We start from the raw sequence: 11,060 nt of genomic DNA, 5'->3' as shown, positions 1-11,060 counted from the left end.
AGTGCCACCCTCAGTGTTGCTCCCAGTGCCACCCTCAGTGTTCCACCCAGTACCACCCTCAATATTGCTCCCAGTGCTCCGCTCAGTGTTGCGCCCAGTGCCACCCTCAGTGTTCCACTCATTGCCACCCTCAACATTGCTCCCAGTGCCGCCCTCAGTGTTGCTCCCAGTGCTGCCCTCAGTGTTGCACCCAGTGCCACCCTCAGTGTTGCTTCCAGTGCCACCCTCAGTGTTGCACCCAGTGCCACCCTCAGTGTTCCACCCATTGCCACCCTCAACATTGCTCCCAGTGCCACCCTCAGTGTTGCTCCCAGTGCTGCCCTCAGTATTGCTTCCATTGCCATCCTTAGTATTTCTCCCTGAGCCGTCCTCAGTGTTGCACCCAGTGTCACCCTCAGTGTTGCCCCCATTGCCACCCTCAGTGTTCCACCCAGTGCCACCCTCAGTGTTGCTCCCAGTGCTGCCTTCATTGTTGCTCCCAGTGCCGCCCTCAGTGTTGCATCCAGTGCCACCCTCAGTGTTGCTCCCAGTGCCATCCTCAGTGTTGCTCCCAGTGCCGCCCTCAGTGTTCCACCCAATGCCACCCTCAATATTGCTCCCAGTGCCACCCTCAGTGTTCCACCCAGTGCCACCCTCAATATTGCTCCCAGTGCTGCGCTCAGTGTTGCACCCAGTGTCACCCTCAGTGTTGCCCCCATTGCCACCCTCAGTGTTCCACCCAGTGCCACCCTCAGTGTTGCTCCCAGTGCTGCCTTCATTGTTGCTCCCAGTGCCACCCTCAGTGTTGCTCAGTGCCACCATCGATATTGTTCCCAGTGCCGCCCTCAGTGTTCCACCCAGTGCCACCCTCAGTTTTGGTCCCAGTGCTCCGCAGTGTTGCTCCCAGTGCTGCCCTCAGTGTTGCTCCCAATGCCATCCTCAGTGTTGCTCCCAATGCCATCCTCAATATTGCTCCCATTGCCACCCTCAGTGTTGCACCCAGTGCCGCCCTCGGTGTTCCACCCAGTGCCACCCTCAGTTTTGGTCCCAGTGCTGCCCTCAGTGTTGCTCTGTGTGCCACCCTCAGTGTTGCTCCCAGTGCCGCCCTCAGTATTGCACCCAGTGCTGCCCACAGTGTCGCTCCCAGTGCCACAGTCATTGTTGCTCCCAGTGCTGCCCTCAGTGTTGCTCCCAGTGACACCCTCAGTATTGCTATCAGTGCTGCCCTCAGTATTTCACCCAGTGCTGCCCTCAGAATTTCTCCCAGTGCCTTCCTCAGTATTGCTTCCATTGCCATCCTTAGTATTGCTCCCTGAGCCGTCCTCAGTGTTGCTCCCAGTGCCGCCCTCAGTGTTGCTCCCAGTGCCGCCCTCAGTGTTGCACCTAGTGCCACCCTCAGTGTTGCTCCCAGTGCCACCCTCAGTGTTGCTCCCAGTGCCGCCCTCAGTGTTCCACCCAGTGCCACCCTCAGTTTTGGTCCCAGTGCTGCCCTCAGTGTTGTTCTGTGTGCCACCCTCAGTGTTGCTCCCAATGCCACCCTCAATGTTGCTCCCAGTGCCGCCCTCAGTATTGCACCCAGTGCTGCCCACAGTGTCGCTCCCAGTGCCACAGTCATTGTTGCTCCCAGTGCTGCCCTCAGTATTGCACCCAGTGGCACCCTCAATATTGCTTCCAGTGCCACCCTCAATATTGCTCCCAGTGCTGCGCTCAATGTTGCTCCCAGTGCTGCCTCCAGTGTTGCACCCAGTGCCACCCTCAGTACTGCTCCCAGTGACACCCTCAGCATTGCTCCCAGTGCTGCCCTCAGTATTTCTCCCAGTGCTGCTCTCAGTATTTGTCCCAGTGCCTTCGTCAGTATTGCTTCCATTGCCATCCTCAGTTTTGCTCCCAGAGCTGTCCTCAGTGTTGCTCCCAGTGCCACCCTCAGTGTTGCTCCCAGTGCTGCCCTCATTGTTGCTCCCAGTGCCACCCTCAGTGTTGCTCATTGCCACCCTCAATATTGCTCCCAGTGCCGCCCTCAGTGTTGCACCCAGTGCCACCCTCAGTGTTGCTCCCAGTGCCACCCTCAGTGTTGCACCCAGTGCCACCCTCAGTCCTGCTCCCAGTGCCACCCTCAGTGTTGCTTGCAGTGCCACCCTCAGTGTTCCACCCAGTGCCACCCTCAATATTGCTCCCAGTGCTGCGCTCAGTGTTGCGCCCAGTGCCACCCTCAACATTGCTTCCAGTGCTGCCCTCAGTGTTGCACCCAGTGCCACCCTCAGTGTTGCTTCCAGTGCCACCCTCAGTGTTGCACCCAGTGCCACCCTCAACATTGCTCCCAGTGCTGCCTTCATTGTTGCTCCCAGTGCCACCCTCAGTGTTGCTCAGTGCCACCATCAATATTGTTCCCAGTGACACCCTCAGTATTGCTCCCAGTGCCGCCCTCAGTGTTCCACCCAGTGCTGCCCTCAGAATTTCTCCCAGTGCCTTCCTCAGTATTGCTTCCATTGCCATCCTCAGTATTGCTCCCAGAGCCGTCCTCAGTGTTGCACCCAGTGCCACCCTCAGTGTTCCACCCAGTGCCACCCTCAATATTGCTCCCAGTGTCACCCTCAGTGTTGCACCCAGTGCCACCCTCAGTGTTGCTCCAGTGCTGCCCTCAGTGTTGCACCCAGTGCCACCCTCAATATTGCTCCCAGTGCTGCGCTCAGTGTTCCACCCAGTACCACCCTCAATATTGCTCCCAGTGCCACCCTCAGTATTGCATCCAGTGCCACCCTCAGCGTTGCTCCCAGTGCTGCGCTCAGTGTCGCACCCAGTGCCACCCTCAGTGTTGCTCCCACTGCTGCGCTCAGTGTTGCACCCAGTGCCACCCTCAGTGTTGCTCCCAGTGCCACCCTCAGTGTTGCTCCAATGTCATCCTCAGTGTTGCTCCCAGTGCCGCCCTCAGTGTTGCTCCCAGTGCCACCCTCAGTGTTGCTCCCAGTGCCGCCCTCAGTGTTGCACCCAGTGCCACCCTCAGTGTTGCTCCCAGTGCCACCCTCAGTGTTGCTCCCAGTGCCATCCTCAGTGTTGCTCCCAGTGCCGCCCTCAGTGTTCCACCCAGTGCCACCCTCAATATTGCTCCCAGTGCCGCCCTCAGTGTTGCACCCAGTGCCACCCTCAGTCCTGCTCCCAGTGCCACCCTCAGTGTTGCTCCCAGTGCCACCCTCAGTGTTCCACCCAGTGCCACCCTCAATATTGCTCCCAGTGCTGCGCTCAGTGTTGCGCCCAGTGCCACCCTCAGTGTTCCACCCAGTGCCACCCTCAACATTGCTCCCAGTGCCGCCCTCAGTGTTGCTCCCAGTGCTGCCCTCAGTGTTGCACCCAGTGCCACCCTCAGTGTTGCTTCCAGTGCCACCCTCAGTGTTGCACCCAGTGCCACCCTCAGTGTTCCACCCATTGCCACCCTCAACATTGCTCCCAGTGCCGCCCTCAGTGTTGCTCCCAGTGCTGCCCTCAGTATTGCTTCCATTGCCATCCTTAGTATTGCTCCCTGAGCCGTCCTCAGTGTTGCACCCAGTGTCACCCTCAGTGTTGCCCCCATTGCCACCCTCAGTGTTCCACCCAGTGCCACCCTCAGTGTTGCTCCCAGTGCTGCCTTCATTGTTGCTCCCAGTGCCGCCCTCAGTGTTGCACCCAGTGCCACCCTCAGTGTTGCTCCCAGTGCCATCCTCAGTGTTGCTCCCAGTGCCGCCCTCAGTGTTCCACCCAGTGCCACCCTCAATATTGCTCCCAGTGCCACCCTCAGTGTTCCACCCAGTGCCACCCTCAATATTGTTCCCAGTGCTGCGCTCAGTGTTGCACCCAGTGTCACCCTCAGTGTTGCCCCCATTGCCACCCTCAGTGTTCCACCCAGTGCCACCCTCAGTGTTGCTCCCAGTGCTGCCTTCATTGTTGCTCCCAGTGCCACCCTCAGTGTTGCTCAGTGCCACCATCAATATTGTTCCCAGTGCCGCCCTCAGTGTTCCACCCAGTGCCACCCTCAGTTTTGGTCCCAGTGCTCCGCAGTGTTGCTCCCATTGCCACCCTCAGTGTTGCACCCAGTGCCGCCCTCGGTGTTCCACCCAGTGCCACCCTCAGTTTTGGTCCCAGTGCTGCCCTCAGTGTTGCTCTGTGTGCCTCCCTCAGTGTTGCTCCCAGTGCCGCCCTCAGTATTGCACCCAGTGCTGCCCACAGTGTCGCTCCCAGTGCCACAGTCATTGTTGCTCCCAGTGCTGCCCTCAGTGTTGCTCCCAGTGACACCCTCAGTATTGCTATCAGTGCTGCCCTCAGTATTTCACCCAGTGCTGCCCTCAGAATTTCTCCCAGTGCCTTCCTCAGTATTGCTTCCATTGCCATCCTTAGTATTGCTCCCTGAGCCGTCCTCAGTGTTGCTCCCAGTGCCGCCCTCAGTGTTGCTCCCAGTGCCGCCCTCAGTGTTGCACCTAGTGCCACCCTCAGTGTTGTTCCCAGTGCCACCCTCAGTGTTGCTCCCAGTGCCGCCCTCAGTGTTGCACCTAGTGCCACCCTCAGTGTTGCTCCCAGTGCCACCCTCAGTGTTGCTCCCAGTGCTGCCCTCAGTGTTGCACCCAGTGCCACCCTCAATGTTGCTCCCAGTGCTGCGCTCAGTGTCGCACCCAGTGCCACCCTCAGTGTTGCTCCCAGTGCCACCCTCAGTGTTGATCCAGTGCCATCCTCAGTGTTGCTCCCAGTGCCGCCCTCAGTGTTGCTCCCAGTGCCACCCTCAGTGTTGCTCCAAGTGCCGCCCTCAGTGTTGCACCCAGTGCCACCCTCAGTGTTGCTCCCAGTGCCACCCTCAGTGTTGCTCCCAGTGCCATCCTCAGTGTTGCTCCCAGTGCCGCCCTCAGTGTTCCACCCAGTGCTACCCTCAATATTGCTCCCAGTGCCACCCTCAGTGTTGCACCCAGTGCCACCCTCAGTCCTGCTCCCAGTGCCACCCTCAGTGTTGCTCCCAGTGCCACCCTCAGTGTTCCACCCAGTGCCACCCTCAATATTGCTCCCAGTGCTGCGCTCAGTGTTGCGCCCAGTGCCACCCTCAACATTGCACCCAGTGCTGCCCTCAGTGTTGCACCCAGTGCCACCTTCAGTGTTGCTTCCAGTGCCACCCTCAGTGTTGCACCCAGTGCCACCCTCAACATTGCTCCCAGTGCTGCCTTCATTGTTGCTCCCAGTGCCACCCTCAGTGTTGCTCAGTGCCATCATCAATATTGTTCCCAGTGACACCCTCAGTATTGCTCCCAGTGCCGCCCTCAGTGTTCCACCCAGTGCTGCCCTCAGAATTTCTCCCAGTGCCTTCCTCAGTATTGCTTCCATTGCCATCCTCAGTATTGCTCCCAGAGCCGTCCTCAGTGTTGCTCCCAGTGCCACCCTCAGTGTTCCACCCAGTGCCACCCTCAATATTGCTCCCAGTGTCACCCTCAGTGTTGCACCCAGTGCCACCCTCAGTTTTGCTCCAGTGCTGCCCTCAGTGTTGCACCCAGTGCCACCCTCAATATTGCTCCCAGTGCTGCGCTCAGTGTTCCACCCAGTACCACCCTCAATATTGCTCCCAGTGTCACCCTCAGTATTGCATCCAGTGCCACCCTCAGCGTTGCTCCCAGTGCTGCGCTCAGTGTCGCACCCAGTGCCACCCTCAGTGTTGCTCCCACTGCTGCGCTCAGTGTTGCACCCAGTGCCACCCTCAGTGTTGCTCCCAGTGCCACCCTCAGTGTTGCTCCAGTGCCATCCTCAGTGTTGCTCCCAGTGCCGCCCTCAGTGTTGCTCCCAGTGCCACCCTCAGTGTTGCTCCCAGTGCCGCCCTCAGTGTTGCACCCAGTGCCACCCTCAGTGTTGCTCCCAGTGCCACCCTCAGTGTTGCTCCAGTGTCATCCTCAGTGTTGCTCCCAGTGCCGCCCTCAGTGTTGCTCCCAGTGCCACCCTCAGTGTTGCTCCCAGTGCCGCCCTCAGTGTTGCACCCAGTGCCACCCTCAGTGTTGCTCCCAGTGCCACCCTCAGTGTTGCTCCCAGTGCCATCCTCAGTGTTGCTCCCAGTGCCGCCCTCAGTGTTCCACCCAGTGCCACCCTCAATATTGCTCCCAGTGCCGCCCTCAGTGTTGCACCCAGTGCCACCCTCAGTCCTGCTCCCAGTGCCACCCTCAGTGTTGCTCCCAGTGCCACCCTCAGTGTTCCACCCAGTGCCACCCTCAATATTGCTCCCAGTGCTGCGCTCAGTGTTGCGCCCAGTGCCACCCTCAGTGTTCCACCCAGTGCCACCCTCAACATTGCTCCCAGTGCCGCCCTCAGTGTTGCTCCCAGTGCTGCCCTCAGTGTTGCACCCAGTGCCACCCTCAGTGTTGCTTCCAGTGCCACCCTCAGTGTTGCACCCAGTGCCACCCTCAGTGTTCCACCCATTGCCACCCTCAACATTGCTCCCAGTGCCGCCCTCAGTGTTGCTCCCAGTGCTGCCCTCAGTATTGCTTCCATTGCCATCCTTAGTATTGCTCCCTGAGCCGTCCTCAGTGTTGCACCCAGTGTCACCCTCAGTGTTGCCCCCATTGCCACCCTCAGTGTTCCACCCAGTGCCACCCTCAGTGTTGCTCCCAGTGCTGCCTTCATTGTTGCTCCCAGTGCCGCCCTCAGTGTTGCACCCAGTGCCACCCTCAGTGTTGCTCCCAGTGCCATCCTCAGTGTTGCTCCCAGTGCCGCCCTCAGTGTTCCACCCAGTGCCACCCTCAATATTGCTCCCAGTGCCACCCTCAGTGTTCCACCCAGTGCCACCCTCAATATTGCTCCCAGTGCTGCGCTCAGTGTTGCACCCAGTGTCACCCTCAGTGTTGCCCCCATTGCCACCCTCAGTGTTCCACCCAGTGCCACCCTCAGTGTTGCTCCCAGTGCTGCCTTCATTGTTGCTCCCAGTGCCACCCTCAGTGTTGCTCAGTGCCACCATCAATATTGTTCCCAGTGCCGCCCTCAGTGTTCCACCCAGTGCCACCCTCAGTTTTGGTCCCAGTGCTCCGCAGTGTTGCTCCCAGTGCTGCCCTCAGTGTTGCTCCCAGTGCCACCCTCAGTGTTGCACCCAGTGCCGCCCTCGGTGTTCCACCCAGTGCCACCCTCAGTTTTGGTCCCAGTGCTGCCCTCAGTGTTGCTCTGTGTGCCACCCTCAGTATTGCTCCCAGTGCCGCCCTCAGTATTGCACCCAGTGCTGCCCAGTGTCGCTCCCAGTGCCACAGTCATTGTTGCTCCCAGTGCTGCCCTCAGTGTTGCTCCCAGTGACACCCTCAGTATTGCGATCTGTGCTGCCCTCAGTATTTCACCCAGTGCTGCCCTCAGTGTTGCTCCCAGTGCTGCGCTCAGTGTTGCGCCCAGTGCCACCCTCAGTGTTCCACCCAGTGCCACCCTCAACATTGCTCCCAGTGCCGCCCTCAGTGTTGCTCCCAGTGCTGCCCTCAGTGTTGCACCCAGTGCCACCCTCAGTGTTGCTTCCAGTGCCACCCTCAGTGTTGCACCCAGTGCCACCCTCAGTGTTCCACCCATTGCCACCCTCAACATTGCTCCCAGTGCCGCCCTCAGTGTTGCTCCCAGTGCTGCCCTCAGTATTGCTTCCATTGCCATCCTTAGTATTGCTCCCTGAGCCGTCCTCAGTGTTGCACCCAGTGTCACCCTCAGTGTTGCCCCCATTGCCACCCTCAGTGTTCCACCCAGTGCCACCCTCAGTGTTGCTCCCAGTGCTGCCTTCATTGTTGCTCCCAGTGCCGCCCTCAGTGTTGCACCCAGTGCCACCCTCAGTGTTGCTCCCAGTGCCATCCTCAGTGTTGCTCCCAGTGCCGCCCTCAGTGTTCCACCCAGTGCCACCCTCAATATTGCTCCCAGTGCCACCCTCAGTGTTCCACCCAGTGCCACCCTCAATATTGCTCCCAGTGCTGCGCTCAGTGTTGCACCCAGTGTCACCCTCAGTGTTGCCCCCATTGCCACCCTCAGTGTTCCACCCAGTGCCACCCTCAGTGTTGCTCCCAGTGCTGCCTTCATTGTTGCTCCCAGTGCCACCCTCAGTGTTGCTCAGTGCCACCATCAATATTGTTCCCAGTGCCGCCCTCAGTGTTCCACCCAGTGCCACCCTCAGTTTTGGTCCCAGTGCTCCGCAGTGTTGCTCCCAGTGCTGCCCTCAGTGTTGCTCCCAGTTCCACCCTCAGTGTTGCACCCAGTGCCGCCCTCGGTGTTCCACCCAGTGCCACCCTCAGTTTTGGTCCCAGTGCTGCCCTCAGTGTTGCTCTGTGTGCCACCCTCAGTGTTGCTCCCAGTGCCGCCCTCAGTATTGCACCCAGTGCTGCCCAGTGTCGCTCCCAGTGCCACAGTCATTGTTGCTCCCAGTGCTGCCCTCTGTGTTGCTCCCAGTGACACCCTCAGTATTGCGATCTGTGCTGCCCTCAGTATTTCACCCAGTGCTGCCCTCAGGATTTCTCCCAGTGCCTTCCTCAGTATTGCTTCCATTGCCATCGTCAGTATTGCTCCCAGAGCCGTCCTCGGTGTTGCTCCCAGTGCCACCCTCAGTGTTCCACCCAGTGCCACCCTCAATATTGCTCCCAGTGTCACCCTCAGTGTTGCACCCAGTGCCACCCTCAGTGTTGCTCCAGTGCTGCCCTCAGTGTTGCACCCAGTGCCACCCTCAATATTGCTCCCAGTGCTGCGCTCAGTGTTCCACCCAGTACCACCCTCAATATTGCTCCCAGTGCCACCCTCAGTATTGCATCCAGTGCCACCCTCAGCGTTGCTCCCAGTGCTACGCTCAGTGTCGCACCCAGTGCCACCCTCAGTGTTGCTCCCACTGCTGCGCTCAGTGTTGCACCCAGTGCCACCCTCAGTGTTGCTCCAGTGCCATCCTCAGTGTTGCTCCCAGTGCCGCCCTCAGTGTTGCTCCCAGTGCCACCCTCAGTGTTGCTCCCAGTGCCGCCCTCAGTGTTGCACTCAGTGCCACCCTCAGTGTTGCTCCCAGTGCCACCCTCAGTGTTGCTCCCAGTGCCATCCTCAGTGTTGCTCCCAGTGCCGCCCTCAGTGTTGCACCCAGTGCCACCCTCAGTGTTGCTCCCAGTGCCGCCCTCAGTGTTCCACCCAGTGCCACCCTCAATATTGCTCCCAGTGCCACCCTCAGTGTTCCACCCAGTGCCACCCTCAATATTGCTCCCAGTGCTGCGCTCAGTGTTGCACCCAGTGTCACCCTCAGTGTTGCCCCCATTGCCACCCTCAGTGTTCCACCCAGTGCCACCCTCAGTGTTGCTCCCAGTGCTGCCTTCATTGTTGCTCCCAGTGCCACCCTCAGTGTTGCTCAGTGCCACCATCAATATTGTTCCCAGTGCCGCCCTCAGTGTTCCACCCAGTGCCACCCTCAGTTTTGGTCCCAGTGCTCCGCAGTGTTGCTCCCAGTGCTGCCCTCAGTGTTGCTCCCAGTGCCACCCTCAGTGTTGCACCCAGTGCCGCCCTCGGTGTTCCACCCAGTGCCACCCTCAGTTTTGGTCCCAGTGCTGCCCTCAGTGTTGCTCTGTGTGCCACCCTCAGTGTTGCTCCCAGTGCCGCCCTCAGTATTGCACCCAGTGCTGCCCAGTGTCGCTCCCAGTGCCACAGTCATTGTTGCTCCCAGTGCTGCCCTCAGTGTTGCTCCCAGTGACACCCTCAGTATTGCGATCTGTGCTGCCCTCAGTATTTCACCCAGTGCTGCCCTCAGAATTTCTCCCAGTGCCTTCCTCAGTATTGCTTCCATTGCCATCGTCAGTATTGCTCCCAGAGCCGTCCTCGGTGTTGCTCCCAGTGCCACCCTCAGTGTTCCACCCAGTGCCACCCTCAATATTGCTCCCAGTGTCACCCTCAGTGTTGCACCCAGTGCCACCCTCAGTGTTGCTCCAGTGCTGCCCTCAGTGTTGCACCCAGTGCCACCCTCAATATTGCTCCCAGTGCTGCGCTCAGTGTTCCACCCAGTACCACCCTCAATATTGCTCCCAGTGCCACCCTCAGTATTGCATCCAGTGCCACCCTCAGCGTTGCTCCCAGTGCTACGCTCAGTGTCGCACCCAGTGCCACCCTCAGTGTTGCTCCCACTGCTGCGCTCAGTGTTGCACCCAGTGCCACCCTCAGTGTTGCTCCAGTGCCATCCTCAGTGTTGCTCCCAGTGCCGCCCTCAGTGTTGCTCCCAGTGCCACCCTCAGTGTTGCTCCCAGTGCCGCCCTCAGTGTTGCACTCAGTGCCACCCTCAGTGTTGCTCCCAGTGCCACCCTCAGTGTTGCTCCCAGTGCCATCCTCAGTGTTGCTCCCAGTGCCGCCCTCAGTGTTCCACCCAGTGCCACCCTCAATATTGCTCCCAGTGCCGCCCTCAGTGTTGCACCCAGTGCCACCCTCAGTCCTGCTCCCAGTGCCACCCTCAGTGTTGCTCCCAGTGCCACCCTCAGTGTTCCACCCAGTACCACCCTCAATATTGCTCCCAGTGCTGCGCTCAGTGTTGCGCCCAGTGCCACCCTCAGTGTTCCACTCATTGCCACCCTCAACATTGCTCCCAGTGCCGCCCTCAGTGTTGCTCCCAGTGCTGCCCTCAGTGTTGCACCCAGTGCCACCCTCAGTGTTGCTTCCAGTGCCACTCTCAGTGTTGCACCCAGTGCCACCCTCAGTGTTCCACCCATTGCCACCCTCAACATTGCTCCCAGTGCCGCCCTCAGTGTTGCTCCCAGTGCTGCCCTCAGTATTGCTTCCATTGCCATCCTTAGTATTTCTCCCTGAGCCTTCCTCAGTGTTGCACCCAGTGTCACCCTCAGTGTTGCCCCCATTGCCACCCTCAGTGTTCCACCCAGTGCCACCCTCAGTGTTGCTCCCAGTGCTGCCTTCATTGTTGCTCCCAGTGCCGCCCTCAGTGTTGCATCCAGTGCCACCCTCAGTGTTGCTCCCAGTGCCATCCTCAGTGTTGCTCCCAGTGCCGCCCTCAGTGTTCCACCCAATGCCACCCTCAATATTGCTCCCAGTGCCACCCTCAGTGTTCCACCCAGTGCCACCCTCAATATTGCTCCCAGTGCTGCGCTCAGTGTTGCACCCAGTGTCACCCTCAG

This window comes from Heterodontus francisci, chromosome 19 (assembly GCF_036365525.1).
Source record: "Heterodontus francisci isolate sHetFra1 chromosome 19, sHetFra1.hap1, whole genome shotgun sequence".
Classification (NCBI taxonomy): Eukaryota; Metazoa; Chordata; class Chondrichthyes; order Heterodontiformes; family Heterodontidae; genus Heterodontus; species Heterodontus francisci.
Note: the sequence above shows the minus strand (reverse complement) of the source record.